Source organism: Hypanus sabinus, chromosome 21 (genome assembly GCF_030144855.1).
Source record: "Hypanus sabinus isolate sHypSab1 chromosome 21, sHypSab1.hap1, whole genome shotgun sequence".
Classification (NCBI taxonomy): domain Eukaryota; kingdom Metazoa; phylum Chordata; class Chondrichthyes; order Myliobatiformes; family Dasyatidae; genus Hypanus; species Hypanus sabinus.
Window position 1 is genome coordinate 60,162,679 of NC_082726.1, and position 19,780 is coordinate 60,182,458.

Genomic DNA, 19,780 nt, shown 5'->3' on the forward strand with positions numbered 1-19,780 from the left:
CCTGGTGGGCTCTGTTCATATTTCACACACTGCAAGCTGCCCAGCATGTACTGTTACCAACATGACTCAGTAAACACCTTTAATTATATTACTCAATTGTCATTCTTGTTCTGCGCATATGTAATCGCCTTAACCTCAAACTATTGATTCAGAAAAAAACTTAATCACCCTGTTATAGGAAACATATGATTCAACTAGAAAGAGAACAGAAGATTTACCAGGTTATTGCCTGGACTTGGGTGCATGACTGGAATAGCCTAGAACTTAATACAGTGGAATACAAAAGCTGGAGAAGCTGAGTGGGGAATTTCATCCAGCATGTACTAGATGGGCCAAAGGGACCTGTTCTCATTGTTACCAGCATCGGGGAGGTGGTACAGGAGACTAAAGACACACTCAAATATTCAGCAATGGCTTTGCCGTCAAATTTCTGAGCCGTCCATGACCCCATGAACACTAACCTCACCCATTCCTCTTTTGCAGTATTCACCTATTTTGAAATTAGTAGTTTTGTGTCTTTGCACTGAACTGCTGTCACAAAACACATTTTGGTGACAATAAGCCTGATCCTGTTTCTGCACTAGGCCACTCCGTAACCGCTCCCCTCCCACTGCCCTCCGAGGAAGAGAGTTCCAAAGACTCAAAATTCTTCGACAAATGTTCAGTCATCCAGCTTAAACAAACGAACTCTTTATTCTTAAACAGTGAGAACTATTTCTATAAAAAATAATACCTCCTTGTCACCTACCCTGCAACAACTCTCAGGATTTTACACCTTCCCTCATTCCTCAGTATCTCTAAGACACTAAGATATAGCAACAGAATTCGACCACTTGGCCCATCAAGTGCTCCACCATTGAATCATGGCGGATGCATTTTCCCTCTCAGCTCCATTCTCCTGCCATCCTTCCATATCCCCTCCTGTCCTGACCAATCAAGAATCTATCAACCTCTGTCATAAATACACTCAATGACGGCCTCCACAGCCACTTCTGGCAACGAATTCCACAGATCCACCACCACCTGGCAAGGAAATTCCTCCTTATCTCCATTCTGGGCCTGTGTCCTCTGATCATAGACACTCCCACCAGAGGAAAGATCCTCCCCACATCCATTCTATCAGGACCTTTCACCATTCGATAGGTTTCAATTGGGTTACCCCTCATTCTTCTGAATTTAGTGAATACAAGGCCAGAGCCGTCAAATGCTCCTCATATGACCAGCCTTTCCCTCTCATGGATAGGGAACGAGACAAACATACTCAATGGACCAAATGGCCTTCCTTGTCCAACATTCTCAGATGAAGGAGTGCACAGTGACTCAACTGAGAAGGCAGACGGCTAATTTCAATGAGTAACCAATAAACAAAATGCCGGAGGAACTCTGTGGGTCAGGCAGCATCTTGGAGGGACGAATCATAAACACAAGAGGTTCTGCAGATGCTGAACACACACACACACACACACACACACACACTCACACTCACACACACACACACACACACACACACTCACACTCACACACACACTCACACACACACACACACACTCACACACACACTCACACTCACACACACTCACACACACACACACACACACACTCACACACACACACACACACTCACACTCACACACACACTCACACACACACACACACACACTCACACACACACTCACACTCACACACACACACACACACTCACACTCACACACACACACACACACACAGACACACACTCACACTCACACTCACACACACACACACTCACACTCACACACACACACACACACACACTCACACACACACTCACACACACACACACACACACACACACTCACACTCACACACACACACACACACACAAAGTGCTAGAGGAATTCAGCAAGCCAAGCATCTTATACGGAGAGGATTGAACAGTCGACTCTTCGGGTTGAGACTCTTCATCGGGGAGAAGTTTCCAGTCGAACTCAAACACCCATGTCAGCAAAAAAAAACCTATGAATATGTGAAAATCTGCATGCTGGAAATCCAAGCAAAAAACACACACACACTCTCTCTCTCTCTCTCCCTCCCTCTCTCTCTCAAGAAGGGGTTCGGCCCAAAACATCGACTGCTAACTCTTTTCCACAGGCGCTGCCTCGCCTGCTGAGTTTCTCCAGCATATTGTGTGGGCTGCTCTCTAAAAAAATCCTAACCTCAGGCGGGTGAGAATCCAAATATTGAACTCGATCAGCTCCTCTCTGAATTCAAGTTCATAATTACAGAGCTTGGAACATCCAATTAGCGTGGGTTGACTGTACTCACAGAGGAGCTCTCCTTCAAATAACGACAGCCGGATGTGAGGACTGCAACCTCTCCCAGATTGTCGAGGCCGATGAATGGATTGTCCCGAAGATCTGGAGCACGTGCAAGTGAGGGAGGGAGGAATCTCAGTGCTTCACGGGGCCGAACGTCTGGAGAGGACGGGGAATGTGTGAGATGCCCTAGGGTATCTGTGGGCTGGCGTAACATGGCCGGGGCTTCATGCTTTGGTTCCTGGTGGGGTCGCCCCTGCCAAACAGGTCAAAGAGTAGAGGAAAGGCCTAGAGGGGCCCACCGGACTTCCAGGTTCGGGGGTTCAGCTCAGGGCTCACAACCCTGACTGGTGAAACAACACCGTTACTGAAACGGCCACGAAGAGTCCTTCTACATCTGAGCGTGACGGTATTCCTGGGTCTCCACCCAGGACTTGCATGACTGACGGTTACTGACCAAGACGAAGCAACGGACACGATGAGGAAACCCTGATTGCTGCCCGAGACGGGACGGGCCTCCATTGCTGCCCGGCAGCAAGTCTGTTGGCGCTGGAAGCCTGTCGATACCCGCTGGCCGTCCTGCACGTTCCTCACGGATTTGACCTGAAGCAAAACGACTCATTTCACTGTATCTTTTGATGTTTCAATGTTCTTGTGAGAAATAAAGCTAATCTTTAAATCTTTCTCTTTTACCCTCTCTTGCGTAGTTTGTGACCAATTAACGTGGTCAGTGCTTTCCGGTGTCCCTGTGGTAACGCTCAGATTATAAGGAGTGCCCACAGCTCTCTTTTAAGTAGTGGTGAATAAGCCCGTGAGAGTTAAGAGACGAGGCCAACAGATATTACTGATCACTAACTTCCTGCAAAGGGGTCTGTCTCATTGTTGAGGCTATTGGGTCACGTAAAGATGGCAAGTTAGGATAGCAGATTTTCTTTCCCAAGAAACTTGGTCAATTTGTTGGGATTTTTTTTAAAACAACAATACAGTGGTTTTATCACCACAGATTTATTTTTCAGCCAATTAACCAAATTTAAATTCCTCAAGACGGCTGTATCGGGACTCGAACCCTTGCTGCAGGTTCCCTCAGTTCAGACTTCCGGCTTACTAACCCGACAACAGAACCACCCCTCAGGAGGAGGAGATGAGGCCTGAGAAGGGAACAATGGGCTGGAACTCTACAAGTAGTGAGAACACAGGTAGGCAGAATGGATATAAATGTTGAGGACTCCAAGGATTAAGTCAGGAACTGATCGTTCAATGTGAGTGTAAGGTAAATTTAAGTGAGATACTGAGGAACATTAACTCCACCATGAAAAGTCTCAAGCCCAGCTGCAAAAGGAGGAAGGTGGGCTCGGGGCTAGCAACACCATCCCACAAAAAAAAACCCAGAGCTACAAAAATGCCAACAGAAGCTCCACAGACCTCATCCCTGGGAGAGGAGGGATCTTGGAAGATGGGCTACATTTTTGAAGCACTGGCCCAGGACAGAGGACTTTGGCGAGCTGCCGTTGGAAGCCTACACCCCTGTAGGACTGATGGGCCGGGAAGAAGAACTGAGCAAGGTTATGGTTTAGCTGCTACTGATTTCATATTTCCTTAGGGATAGCAGGCCATTTGGCCCACTGAATCAATGCCAGCTCTCAGGGCAATGCCCCGTAACCCACCTCTCTCACATTCCGGTAGCTTTACTGTGCCAGTAACCCGGGATCAATTCCTGCTGCTACCTGTAACAAGTTTGTACATTCTCCCTGTGACCATGTGGGTTTCCCAGGTGCTCCGGTTTCCTCCCACATTCCAAAGACGGACCAGTTGGTAGGTTAATTGGTCATTGTATATTGTCCTGTGATAGGCTAGGATTAAATCTGGGGTTGCTAGGCAGTGCGGCCTGAAGGGTCAGAAAGCCTACTCCACACTGTATCTCAATGTAAAAAATTAAAACTCCCAGCCTCATGCCTAGATTCTTTCATCGCCCACTCATGCCGGGAGAGCAGTTTTACAGCAGCCAATTAACCTACTAACCCGACATTCCTTCGAGATGTGGGAGGAAAGAAAGAGCCCTCACAGGAAGCCTACCAGTCACAGGGAGGACAGGCAAACTCCACACGGACAGTACCAGAGGTGGCTGTCATGGGAAGGAGTATGGAAACGGCGTCAAGCTCAGTCTGCTCGTCGTCTGCACCCTGCCTCTTAGTTCCATAATCCAACCAACACCATCGCCTGGAAGCTGGCTGCCAGCCCACCCATCATCCTGATCCTTCATCATTGCTGGGTTACAATCCTGAAACACTGCCCCCCCCCCACCCCCATGGGGCATTTCAAGGAGTGCAGCAGTTCAAGATGGTAGCTCACCTGCCCCTTCTCAAGGACAACCAGGGATGAGCCACAGAACGCTGGTTCAGCCTGCAAACCCAGAAAAATCCACCCTTTTATGAGAGCGTGGCTTCCAATCTTCACCAGACATCCCGACATCCTGAGTACATCCTCACTGATTCAACTTCACCAGTAATTTGTACTCCTGCATTATTAACTCCCTTCATCCTGAACTGAACAATGATTTCATATCGATCTCCCTCCCCACTCTTTCTCTATATCAGTAGAACATTAACACTTCATCCCTCAAAGTTCAGTGTGCATTCGTTATCAAATTATGTCTGCTGTATACAACCCTGAGATTCGTCTTCCCACAGAAAGCCACAAACCAGAGAAAAACCATGGAACCCATCCAAGGAGAACATCAAACACCCAACAGTAAAAAAAACAAGCAGCAAAAATGGGCGAGAAATGCTCAGAACATAAAACACCAAACCACAGGGTCTTTGAAATAGTCTACAGCCACAACAGGTTTTACATCCATCGTAATGTATGGGCAACGGTGAGGATATTTTGTCCAAACCAGATGGTGGAGCCTTGCTGGCAATCCTTCTATAAGCAAGCTTTCTGTTCTACCTGTAACCACACTGTACGTGTGCAACTGACAACAAACGCAAGCTGACTCGGGCAAGTTCTGATGGGGTGAGGCGGGATGCATCACTGACCACAGCAGAGTGAGATAACCTACTTGAGTCTTGATGCTCCTGATAACTGTTTCAATCTTAGTCACTCCTCCACAATCATTGGATCCAAAACCAACAAATCCAGCAGGCAATCGAGCACCAGCCTCGGCAGGTTACGCACACACACGCAGGAGGATCATTACTGATCCTTCGGGCAAACGGCCCATTTCCCAGGTTAAGCAGTCCAACTCTTAACAGAGCACAGCATCACAGGGAAGCAGTTAGTGTAACGTTATTACAGATATTCTGCAATATTTCAATTACTGTCACAACTTCGGATTCATCGGTTGAGTATTCTGAGGGCCCTATGAGCTTTTTTTTTGCTGTCATTTTCTTTGAATTCTCTGCGCTTTACTTCTAATTTATTTATTAAGATACAGCCCTTCGAGCTGTGCCACCCAGCAATCCTCCGATCTAACCTAGCCTAATCACGGGACAATTTACAATAATCAATTAACCTACCAATGGGTGCTTCTTTGCACTGCGGAAGGAAAGTGGAGCACCCAAAGGTAACCCACGTGGTCACAGGGAGAACGGACAAACTCCTCAGAGGCATTGACAGGAATTGAACCCAGGTCGCCTGTACTGTAAAGCATTGCACTACCGTGCCATCCATTAATACTTATCTGTATTGTTGTGCTTTGGGGTTTTTTTGTGTGTTATTGTTAGGTCTTCTGAAATTTACTTCAAGTTGCAATTGTCCTTGAATACTTCCAATTAATTCTCCGAGAATTTGCAGGTGTCCAGTTAAGTATCCTTGGACTTTTGTCTCTTATCAGAATAGTTGCTTGCAAGCTTGTTATTAGTCTAGGGTTCTGTCAGCTAGGCATAGATTTGTTCGTGTCCTGGAGTCTATTTAAAGGGATAGTGCTAACTCCTTGTTGGCTCAGTCATCCTGATCCTTGCCTAGTGAAGTTCTGGCGAACCTATCCCACATTATCAGAGACCTTGTAATTTCAACTAACGCACACAGAATGCTGGAGGAACTCAGCAGGCCGGGCAGCATCTATAGAAAAGAGTACAGTTGACTTTTTGGGCCAAGATCCTTTGGCAGGACCTGTCATTTGGTGTGTGTCGCTTGGATTTTCAGCATCTGCACATTTTCTCTTGCTTGAGATTCCTAGTTTTGTTTAACCCTTCCGAGTCTCTGTACGATCCTGTGCTTGGGTCCAAAGACAATTAATAATGCCAGCAACCGGGGTTCAATTCCCGCCGTTGTCTGGAAGGAGTTTGTATGTTCTCCCTTTGACTGTGGTTTCGGATGCTCCGGTTTCCTCCCACATTCCAAAAACATACGAGTTAGTAGGTTAGTTGGTCACATGGATGTAATTTAACAGCGCGGGGCCCACAGAGCTGGAAGGGCCTGTTTCTGTGTTGTTTCTAAATAAGTTAAGTACAAATGAAACTCTGGTCCCCTTGGGCAGGACTGCTAACTTCAACCATGATGGCCTCCCAGCTGCCTACCCTGCATGCATAAAGTCCTCACCTGGACAACAGCCATTTGCCAAGTAACAGGAGAAACATATACAGTAACTATATGCCAAGGAAGGAAGTCAACAGGAGCACTGACAGCAATATAAAGCTTAAAACAAGCTGAGGGTACAGAAAGACGGCAAAACGAATACTGGACCCAGCCACAGAACGACACGTAACACATTGAACCCCAGGGATAAACATTTTAGTCAGTGTTAAGCTGGCAGGTACTAACATGTAACTAACCAGGTAACTCAGCTCTTCAGATTTGCATCTTAAGAAGTTGTGTAAAGTCAGGCTGAACATTGAAATTCATTTTAAAACCACAAGATAAAAGACATTTGCATCTGTGGTTGCTGGGTTGCAGAGCCTGACGGAAGGTGCACACGGAAAGGTGGGCAGGAAGTGATAAAGGAGCCCAGGGAGGCACTGATTCAAATTAGAGGGCACCAGATGTGAAAACCTCTCCGGTTTTACCACTGTAGCTGAGACCGGGAACTCTGTGCTATGGGGGCCGGGGGGAGCTTGCTGATCTCCTACAATCTAGTGATTACTAACAGGGAATCATAACCATAAACGAAGAGAATCATAAACTGGGGTCCAAGTGGAGGTGGGAGCTTGAAATGACCGAGCTGTCAGCAGGAACGTCCATTCGCGAGCGATTATTAGGGTTCATCCCAATGCTGCCAAATTTTCCTAAATCTGCCTCGACTCAGTGCTCGTTGGAGGAACCTGGCAGTGTCTGTGGGCAGGAAGAACTGCCCCCCTCAGTACCTCCCCCGAATCCCAGCTGAGTAGCCTTGGGATCCAGACTGACTGCAGGTTCCACCGGTACGCTACCTGGTCTCCGTTCCAGTCCCCTCCGACCCACCGTCAAACCGCAGCGTCCAACTGCCGAACCGGCCAGAACCACGCCAACACAGGGCTCGAGGGGTAGGTGGCCCAATCCGTGCGGGGAGCCATATGCCAAGGGCTTTTGAAGAGGAAAAGGTTTACCACCGCAGATCAGGCACAGACAGTTTGTTATTAAAATGCTGATTTTGCTGGGATGGGCGCACAACGACCCCCTCCACTCAAAAACCCTCCCGGAAAATCCCTCTCTTGTTCAGCACAGAGACAAAGATGCAGATTCCACCAGCCAGACCTGCTCTCGCTCACACAGTCACGTGGGTACTATTCCTGGCAGCTTCTTGAGAGAAAAAAAATCTTCAGAAGCACCCTGCTAAAAATAGTTCTCTGCAATTTATAGAGAAGAGGGAAGGGAGGGCAAGGAAGGCTGCGGAGAGAGCGGAGGATCCACAGCACTCTCCGGCCTTCCTCGCTGGGGCGAGGACGGGAATGCAGTGCTGTGTAAAACAAACCTAAAGTGACCTTCATCTACCCCCGCACCCCCCCCCCATGTTGCTTTAAGGCACCGTGCTTAGTGTATGAGCCCCAGAGTGACCGAAACGTTGGCCGGCATAGGTCACAGTGCGGTGATCTCTGGCACGTCCCCAACTCCTCTCCATTCCAGAGGAATGAATGGCGATCTCAGAGTCCACAGTCAGTGGCCTTCTCAAGCACGAGGAGAGAGGTGTCCCTTCCCCTGCGTACACACAACACAGTACAAAGTAATGCCACGTCCTGCCCCAGGTCAACCAACAGCACAACCTTGCGCACGTTTGACAAACAGCCACCTGAAATCCTCTGTGGACAGTCTGAGACTCAAGCCCAAGGTCAAGTTTGATTTGCTGTCGTTCAACAGTACACCTGAATACCACCAAATGAAACGATGCTCCTCTCGACCAAGATGCACAACACAGTACATGTAACTCACACAATATACTTTAATAAGAAGGTGCATTTACGCTGCAGGTTAAAGAGTATAACATTGCAGGAGCTTCGTGCATGATGAGACCTGGACAGTGACAGGGAGCTCAGCAGTCTTACAGCCTGGAGGAAGAGGCTGTTTCCCATCCAAAACAGTTCTTGCCTTAATGCTATGGTACCTTCTGCCTGATGGCAGGGGTCAGAGATTGCCCGACGGATGGGAGGGATCATGGATATGCTACGGGCCATACGTACACAGCACTCCTAATAAATACCTCTGATAGGTGGAAGAGAGTTGCCAATGATCCTCTCAGCAATACTTGTAATCCTTAGTCGGGACTTTCAGTCAGATAACTTAATCATGGAGAGGTACAACCAGAAACAGGCCCTTTGCACCACAGAGTCTCTGCTGACCATCAACCACCATTAACACTGAGCCTACATTAATGCCATTATTTTTTATTCGCGTCATGTTCTCATCGATCTCCTCAGATTTAATCCCTCACCTACAGTGGACAATTAACCTACAAACCTGTTAACCAATGGGCTCAGAGGACCCCAGGTCAACCTGCTCAGCATACCGCTGAAAGAGCCACCAGCACACTATCTCCCTATAGATATCAGAACACCCTATACTTAGCTGTGAAGTAAATACTTTGACAGTTCTGGTCAAATGCGCATGCCCAGTCGAGGAAGGTTTAGCAGCAGGAGATGGGACATTTGGCCGATCGAGCCTGCTCCACTCTACCAGTCAGCAAGACAACAGCCGATCAGCCACTTCTGGCCATCTTCCTGAACCACCCCAAAACCGTCTCTTCCTCAATACCCAAAGAGCTGTCAATCTTCGTTTTTAACAAGCTTAGTGAACCCCCACTGCCCTCTGGGATAGTGAATTCCAAATATGTCCCCTCCACCCCTTTTGCATAGAGATATTTCTCCTCGCCCTCCGAAAACTTTGCTTCTCAGGTCCCTATTAAACCTCTCCTCTCTCTCTTTAAACCAGTGCCCTCTAATTCTTGATTCCCCCAACCCTGGGAAAAAGACTGAGTGCATTTACTCTATCTATGCCCCTCATGATTTTATAGCCCTGTAAAAGATCCCCCACAATCTCCGATGCTCCAATGGATAACTCACAACCTCTCAGCCTCTCTCCATAACTCAGTCCCTGAAGTCCTAGCAACATCCTGATAAATCTCCTCTTTAACCTTTCCAGCTTAACATCTTTCCTACAGCCTGTTCATTTGTTAAGTGCCGTATCTCAAAACGTGGGTGATCATGGTCTCTGACCACAATTGTTCTTGGCAAATTTTCCTTCAGAAGTGGTTTGCCATCGCCTTCTTCTGGGCAGTGTCTTTACAGGACAGGCGACCCCAGCCATTATCAATACTCTTCAGAGATTGTCTGCCTGGCGTCAGTGGTCGTGTTACCAGGACCTGCTCAGACGACCATCCACCACCTGCTCCCATGGCTTCATGTGACCCTGATCAGGGGCTAAGCAGGTGCTACACCTTGCCCAAGGTTACCTGCAGGCTAGTGGAGGGAAGGAACCTCCTTTGGTAGAGACATATCTCTACCCTGCTACCCCTTTCCTACTGAAGGGTAACCCAAACTCAACACAATATTCCAAATGTGGCCTTGCTTACGTCTTGTACAACTGCAACGAAGCATCCCAATTTCTATACTCATTGCCTTGACAGACCAGGACCAGCATCTTCAGCAGCACGTATCTGTAATCCGCAAGATCGGAAACGGCCTGAGACGGCTACAGCCTCAGCCAACTCCATCATAATCCTGCCAACCATAGCGGACATCTTCAAAAGGCAGCACCTGTCATTAAGGGCACTCATCATCCCTCTTCTCATTACTACCATCGAGGAGCCTGAAGCCTGAGCTCAATGCTTAAGGACAGCTTCTTCCCCTCCACAATCAGACTTCTGGGTGGTTCATTCCACTTTGGGGCTGCAGCACAGAATCAAAATAAGCAGCAGAGACTTGTAAACTTAGTCGTCTCTATCATGGGCACCAGTGTCTGTAGTATCTCAAGAAACGATACCTCTAAAAGGTGGCACTCATATTAAGAAGCCTCATCACCCAGGTCATGCCTCATTACTGCCATCAGGGAGGAGGTACAGGAGCCTGAAGGCACATACTCAACAATTCAGGAACAGCTTCTTCCCCTTTGCCATCCGATTTCTGAATGGACATTGAACCCATGAACACTACTTTTCTTCTACATTTGCACTACTTTATACACTTACTGTAACTCAGTTTTGTTCTGTAACTATGTATTGCAATGTACTGCCGCCACAAAGACAACAAACTTCACGACATATGCCGGAGATACTAAAACCGATTCTGATTTATTTATTTTGTGTTACTTATAGTACCATTTTTAAGTACTGTACTGCTGTCACAAAACATCAAATTTCACAACACCGTCAGTGATAATAATCCTGATGCTACTGATCTGTACCTTCCAGAGCCCTACCATTCACTGCAGATGTGCTACCCTCATACATCTTCCCAAAATGCGACACCTCACAATTGAACTCCATTGGCCATTGCTTGGCACACTTACCCAGCTGATGCCCCTTGTAATAGGATATATCTGTCATGGGAAGGTTTAATGGGCAGCCAGGGGAAATATGCTGAAGTACTCCTTATAAACAATAAAAATGTCCCCACCGACTCCCGAGAACCGACGGCTCATGACTGCTCAAAGGTCGGTATGTTCCAGGGTCGGAGGTCATAAGGATCCAAAGGTTGAGACACAAAGCCCTGTGATCAGCGAGTCCTGAGATCGGCACCAGTGACTGGAGCCCACAAATCCAGAGGTCGAGGCCTGAACGTCGAAGCGCTGGATTGGTGCGCGTCCGGAGGTCAATGGTCTGCGAGTCTGTAAGTCCAACCAAGAACTGGAGGGATGGAAGCCCAAAGTCTGTGAGTCAGAGTCCGAGGCTAAGGACTGGTGGTCAGGGGCCCGCAGGCTTGGAAGCCTGTTTGTGTGTGTAAGTGGGAGAGTGTGGAAAGGGACTTGTCTTGCTGTCAACGCTTTGTTTTGTTGCTGTTGTTCGTGTTGTTCTGCAGAACGTTGTGGGCATGCTGTGCTGGCGCCAGAATGTGTGGCAACGCTTGCTGGCTGTCCCCAGTTTGTTGGCTGTTAAGCAAACAACGCATTTCGCTGTCAGTTTGCCTGAGAGTGTGATAAATAAAGAAAACTGAATCAGAAGTGGATGAGGGCCATTGGGGATGTTGTCGAGACCTCGACAGCATACAAGGGTGGCACACCGGAGCCCTATGTTAGCAACACCTCTCAAAACTACAGAGCACCATGCCCGCCCGCTGTGTGAGGTTCCCGTTCACCACCCCAAACCCAAGCGCCAGAGTGGAAGGAGGTCCTTTTGCCGTGATTCCTTGCACAATGCCAGAGCAAACCTTCTGCCCATTGATCTGCTGCTTTGTGTTGGAGCTTGCTGTGCACTATTTGACTGCCAAATCGCTGGCCACTAACTGACTTCACTTGTAAAATAAGACCATAAAACACTGGAGCAGAATTAGGCCATTCAGCCCATCGAGTCTGCTCTTCCATTCCATTACAACTGATCTATTATCCCTCTCAACCCCATCTTTCCATCTTTTCCCCATAACCTTTGACGCCCTTACTAATCCAGAACCTATCAAGCTCTGCTTTAAATACATGGAGTGGCTTGGCATCCAAAGCAATGAGTTCCACAGATTCACCACCCTCTGGCTTAAGAAATTCCTCCTTATCTCTGTTCTACAAGGGTGCCCCTCTATTCTGACACTGTGTCCTCTGGTCCTATGCTTCCCCGCTATAGGAAACATCCTCACCACCTCATCATCATCATTATGTGCCGTGCCATATGACGTGGGCGATCATGGCCTTTGACCACGATAGTTCTGGGCAAGGGGTTTGCCATTGCCTTCCTCTGGATAGTGTCTTTACAAGGCCGATGGCCCAGCCATTGTCAGTACTCTTCAGAGATTGTCTGCCTGCTGTCAGTGGTCACATAACCAGGACTTGTGATGCATCAGCTGCTCATATGACCATCCACTACCTGCTCCCACCTGGATGAGGGGCTAAACAGGTACCACACCTTGCCCAAGGGTGACCTGCAGGCCAGCGGAGGGAAGGAGCTCCTTACACCTCCTTTGGTGGAGACGTACCTCCACCCTGTCACCCAACCGCGCTATCTAGGCCTTTCAATATTCTATAGGTTTCAGTGAGATCCCCTCCCATTCTTCTAAACTCCAGCGAGTAGAACCATCAAAAACACTCTCAAACATTAACTTTGAAATAATGTTTCATCAGCTGTGAAATATCAACATGGACAGACAGTAAATGCCTACTCTGCCAATGGCACTAAATGGCAGTAACTAATTTAAAATAAAATCACTGTGGGACATCCTGAGGGTGTGAAAGGCGTGGTGGGAAGGCCTGCATTGTTTTATAGCATCTCTCATCTCCTTCCTAAGGAGATTGAGGCAAGCAATGCTCCTGCCCCCACCCCTCATCACAACTGAACTTTACAGGAGCACCATTGAGAGCGTCCTGACAAGCTGCACCTCCATCTGGTATGGGAGCAGCCCAGCATCAGATCAGGAGTCCCCTACAAAGGATGAGATAATCATGGGGTCTCCCTACCGTCCATCGGGGACATTTATCAGGAGCGCTGTGTAAATCTTAGTATTTACGTCTCAGTATTACATCTGGCAGGAGACGTTGACGCATAAAAACAAGAACAGTCAAGATGGGGAACAGTTCCTTCCCTCAGGCCATAAGGATTCTGTACTCCCTGCCTCATTGCATTTGAAGAATCGCCAGTGGATCTGTTCAGTACCTTACAATATTTAATTTATGCACTTTACTTTGTTTATTTATGTGCAATTTATCAGTAGAGTTTATCCATACCTTATTGTGTGTTATGTGTACTACTGTGTTTTAAACCTTGATCCACAGAAAAGTTGTCTTGTTTAACAGTATACATGTACATAGTTAAATAACATTAAACTTGTCTTGACTTGACTTGAAACATTAAGCCCAGGCCATGACCGTTTGTCCTGTAGATCGAGTGCTTGTAGGTCCCATGGCATTGTGTAGAAAGGAAAGATTTTTCACCACATCAAAGCCAAAAGTTTCTCCCTGAACCTCAGCCTCAGAAGGCAATTCAAGTACTCATTCTTTAATTGCCTGGCTGCAGAATCTTCATACTCGCATCGATAGACAGCGGTTACTACACACAGCGATGAATTGCTGAAGCACTTTGTAAGGCTTTAATACAGAGCACAATTTATGCGTTTCTATTTATGGTCGGAAAGCTTAAATTTATTTGGATCAATAATAATGATGCCAATTGACTGGATTTAAATGCCTGTTAGTTCAGTCATTCTCACTAGCACTTAGATGCTACAAAAACCCTGGTTTAAAAATCTAGAAAGCAGAACATTTAAAACTTCCTAAAAAAAAGTTTTATTTTCTTTAGATCAGAACTGCTGGAAATCCAAAGGAAATTGTGGGAATTTTATTTCATCCTGGGAGACTCAACAGGACTAGATTTGGCACAGGCCAAGCTTAGAATGTGCGGCAGGTGCTAAACTCTGCAACACCGTGGGAAGTGTTGTATTCAGCTCCCGGTCCAATCGCCTTTGATCCACTGAGCCTGCCACTGGCTGCGTAGTCACCATATCCCACAGCTCCGCATCCATCACAGACAGTGGATTGACCTTCAAGCCACAGAGACAACCAAAAGCTTGAACCTGCTCTCTGGACCCCAGGCTTGGTATTTTTCTTTGTAGTGAAGCAACGTTTTTATTTTACCGACAGTAACCAATGGCAACCAAATGGCATCACTGCCGCACAATGAGGCAAGTGGTGAGCCCATGGTTCTCATCCAGGATGACCACTCCAGAGACACGGTCTAATTAACCACCGGCACAAACTCCAACCTGACCTCAGTAACTTGGGAATTCTAACACTGTTCGCAATTGCAAACAGAAATGATATTAGTTATGGGGATTGTGGAACTGTCCGATTGGTACAAACCCCACCTGACTTAGGGAAGGAAACAATCGGGGAAATACTCACACAGACAGACAGTCTGGGTTCTTCCACCCACAATGTCACACCAATATAAACTACATCACAAACAATCAGACCCTTCCCTCCTGCAGAACCTGCCATCAAGGTCATACACACAGAACAGTGCCAGAAAAGCACAAATAACATCATGACTGATTCCACCCACCCTGCTCTTGGACTCTTTGTCCCACTCCCATCAGGGAGGAGATGACGCAGTATCCACTCAAAACCATTAGACTCAACGACAGTTACTTTCCCCAAGCAGTAAGGCTGATCAACACCTCCACCCACTAAACCCACCACTACTTTATTATTTCCCATCAGACATTTATGTAAAGCCTAGCATCACCAATCTATTTATATCAGCGATCTTATTTATTTGCATTTAATGTGTTTTTTAAAATTATTATTGTATTCTTTATCTTTTGAGCTGCATTGGATCTGGAGTAATTATTTTGTTCTCTTTTACACTTGACATTAAGCAATCTTGACATTAAACAATTTCAAACTCTCCAGTTTTCATACACATGTCTAAATCATTTAAATGTCACTATTATATGAGCTATTGAGTTCAGTAACCTCAAACCAACATCCCTCCACAACAGCTCAGCAAGGTCAAGTCAAGTTTATTGTTACTTAAAGAGATACTTGTACATCACCAAACAAGACGTTTCTCCAGACCTGCGTGTAACACACGTCACACGCTTATAATGCACAACAATTTAGGAAATTAAGAATTAAACCTACAAATGAATTATGCATACATAAACAAAGTAAACTACATAAATTAAATATTGCAGGCTACAGCGCAAATTATCCGGTGACACTTTGAATGCGATGCGGCAGAGAGTTCTGAAACCTAATGGGCCTGTTTCCCATCCTGACCATTCTTGCCTTTATGCACCAGAGCCTCCTGCCTGATGGTAGAAAGTCAACGAGGATGCTGGATGGATGGGTGGGATCCTTGATCCTTGATACTAAGGACTCCTAATAAATGTCCCTGATGGATGGTGGGGAGACTCCTTTGATCCTCTCGACCGTCCTCACAGTCCTTTGTAGGGACCTCCAATGGGAACGACATTGGATGAATGAAGATCATTGGTGGAGGAGTATGGAAGGATTGCGGGCGAGGGATTCCAAACCATGCTGATAGCATTTTGGAATCGCCAGGTATTGTAACTGCGAATAATGTCCCCGGACAACGCAGCTGATAGATATAAAAGTCATAAAATTCTTTATTTAGGACACACACAAGCTGGTAGTCACAAGAGAAACAGAGAGAGACACACAGCAGGACAAAGAGGGCAGAGACTCCCTGACCCAACACTACAGGCCATTCTTGCATGTTAAAGAACAAAAGTAACAGGACAATTTCTATACTTACAATGTCCTCATAATGTTTTCCTTGAGTTACAGGTAATTTTTCAAATGCCTGGTTTTCCACCAACACACCCAAAATGAGCGTGGATTACTGTGGTCCCTGAGTTATATTCATGTTGGGGTGTCGACTGCATTCATGCATATGCAGACATCTCAAGTAAATTGGATGTTTCCTGCTCCAAGCTACATTTAAAATTTAACCTATAATCCATATTCAGATCTGAAAATTGGTTGCTGAAGGTTAACATTTGCTATATTGCATCTCTAAAATACATCTGAACACAGGTTTGCAGGAAGGATGCTCCTTAGGCCATAAGGAATGTCCAGAACACCATCAACGCAAGAGGCCACGAGGACACTGATCCATTCTAGCTGCTCAGAGCAGACCGATGCTTCTCCATTTCTGCCCCCAGGGCAAAGGGGAAATCATCCCTGCCCACCTACACCACCAGTGGAAACCAGACCAAAAAACAAAAGAACTGCATCAATACTCCACCGGGCATCATTAACAACAACAAGGCGGTAAGGTGGACGAGTAACAATTGGTCCATCGTTGACATATGTTCTGAGGTTCAGAGAGGGAAAAAAACTGTTCGGGATGCCACCTGTACAGATTTTCCCAAACACAAGCAACAGAAGCGGCACCATTTACAGTGCCAGCCAGTGATCTGGGTTCAATTCCTGCCGCTGCCCGTAAGGAGTTTGTACATTCTCCCCGTGACCACGTGAGTTTCCTTCAGATGCTCGGGCTTCCTCCCACATTCCAAAGGTGTACAGATTAGTAAGTGTTAGTAAGTTGCGGCCATGCTATGTTGACAGCAGAAGCACAGCACCGCTTGTGGGCAGCCCCCCAGCACATCCTCGGGCGCAAACGACACATCTCACCGTATGTTTCGATGAGGTGACAAGATACACCCAGTGGCCATTTTATTAGTTACCTCCTATGTTGTGCGTTCAGAGATGCTCTTCAGCACACAACTGTGTGGTTATTTGAGTTACTCTCACCTTCCTGTCAGTTTGAATGAGCCTAGCCATTCTTCTTTGACCTCTCTCATTAACTAGGCATTTTCACCCACAGAACTGCCACCCACTGGCTATTTTATTTTAAAAGCTGATATTTTAAAAATAGTGCTGCAGTTACAGAGAAAATGCAGTGCAGGTAGAAAAAATAAAGAGCGGGGGCCACGATGAGGTAGCTAGAGAGATAAGGAGTACATCTTTATCATACGAGAGGTTCATTCGAGAATTGTATAACACATATTAAGTCAAGTATGTTGAAATGTGCGAGAGCACCACCTGAGATTCCCCTCCAAGTTGCACGCCATCCCAGCTGAGAAGGTATTACTGGCCCTGTAACACCACTGGGTCAAAGTACATTTATTATCAAAGTATGTATTTGATACGCAACCTTGAGATTCAGCTTCTTGTGTATAGCCACAAAACAAAGAACCACAATAGATGTCAAACATGCTAATCATTTTTATCAAACTTGATAAAAAAATTCACTAATAAAGACCGTCAAGCACCCAGTGTGCCAAAAGTAAAGAACAAATTGTTCAAGCAATTAAAAAAGAGTAAACAAACAACACAGAGAACATGAGCAGGAGACACAGAGCCCCTGAAAATCCTGGAATTCCTTCCCCAGCAGGGCTGCAGAAGCACTCGCACAAGGAGAGATGCAAGAATACGCCTCACATCACTGCCACAACCAATTAGGGATGGGTGATAAACTCTGGCCATGCCTAACTAAATGTAGACAGAAATACACTGAAAATGATCAGAACTTTGGTTTAAAGAAAGCTATAACCTGGCAGAGGCTCAAATCCAAAGCTAGTTACTGCTTAAAACTAAAATGAAATGTTTGATATATATTATTTCCAATCTTTAACAGAAACCAACTGCAGTGCTCCAGAAATGAAGGTTTCGGCTGAATTGGATCTGTACACACTGTTCCAGGGACTCAGAGATACAGAGATACAGTAGCTTTCACATTTAACAAGCTATCCAAAAGAAAATTATCCACTGTCTTAAACATGCCTCTGCAACCATTAAAATTTACCGCAATAAAGTTAAATCATGTCTCAAGCTGGAGACTTGAGGAGAAATCTTTTTCTCCTTGGGATTTTAAACAAAATCCAGACATCCACAGGCTCCAGCAAGGTAGACGATGCTCAGTCACCTAGCAGGCTGAGGGATGGAAGCTCAAGGCTTCAGTCCAATGCTCAGCACATAGTCTAAACACTTCAGTACACTTCGAACATGCTTGGACTGGGCGATAAAGCTGGGCCCTGTCTGCTGCTCTCTGATTCAGGTGGAAATCTGGATGCCAGCAGGTTATTTGAGGAGCAAAGGAAGTTGGCTTGATGACTTGGCCAACATTCCACCCTCGCTCTTCACATCGGTGAAGTAGCGGAGATGATGGGCTGATAAATCTCATGAACTGACCGGCTGGGCAGAAGGGAAGTTTTAAATCTTTCGTTATTGCAGGCAGCACAGCGACACAGTGGTAGAGCTACTGTCTCACATCGCCAAAGACCCAGGGTCAATCCTGACCTCGGGTGCTACCTGTGCGGAGTTTGCATGCTCTCCCTGCAAGCGTGTGGGTTTATCTTGGATTTCCTCCCACATCACTGCTTCAAAAGGTTACCTTTGGTTTGGCATGGTATGGTTCATTGATTAATTAGTTTACTGGCTATTTCAAAATGTCCCCAGTAGGAGACATTGATGAAAAATTGGGGGGAAAAAATTTGAAATGTGATTCCAAGATGGAGAACAGAAGGAATTTCCAGAACTTGGGGTGAACAAGAAAGGAACAGGGAGCAGGCTGTAGGAAATCTGGGAGTGAGATTCACTTGATCACAGTCTATCACTAAGTAGGATGGAGCCGCCCATGTCATACATGCTAACTGAGAAGCCTAACGCCAATGGTCGAGATTCTTGCACAAGTTACGGGATAAGTGGGAGAGAAACTCAAGGAGAAACTGGGTCTCAGACACTTCCCCCCCCACCACCACCCCAGAAATAACAGATACATTTATTCGGCAGGATAGCATTTAACACTGGTGTAGAGTGATTTCTACCCAAAAAGTGCACGACATCTGAATAGATTTAACAGGACATTCATACAATGAACTTGCTGACTGACAGGTTAATAAAATTTGCACTTACACAAAAGTCTTGCCTTAGAAGTGTGGCATGAGCTTCAGCGTATAACCAAAGTGTGCTAGCTACTACAGGCGGACGCTGCTTCCACTCTACACACAGCAAGATCCCATTAAGTCAAACATCCAACTATTATTTTGCTGGCACTGAGGGGCTCGAACCGGGGAGAAAAGTTCTTCATGGGATCTTTAAGAAGAGCCTTGGATTGATGTAACCAACCCGAGGGTGGCACTGTTAATCAGTGGAGCACTCCTTGGTGTGACACTGGGATAGCTGCAAGGATTTGGTGCCAGAGGACCGGAGTGTGACTGGAAAACCATGGCCAAGAGACAGGAACGTTGTCCCAAATGGAGATGCTTGGTTCATTTTTATTTTATTGGGATACAGCGAGGAATAGGACGTTTCTGTCCTTCGAGCCATGCCACCCAGCAATCCCCTGATTTAACCCTAACTTAGTCACAGGACAATATAAAATGACCGATTAACCTACGTCTTTGGCTGTGGGAGAA

At 46.4% G+C, this 19,780-nt stretch overlaps 1 protein-coding gene across 1 annotated transcript in view; it reads right to left on the reverse strand.

Annotated features, from left to right (window-relative positions):
• The window catches only part of igf1ra (insulin-like growth factor 1a receptor), a 333,731-nt gene that overhangs the window by 148,734 nt on the left and 165,217 nt on the right, over window positions 1-19,780 (reverse strand). The window lies entirely within an intron of this gene.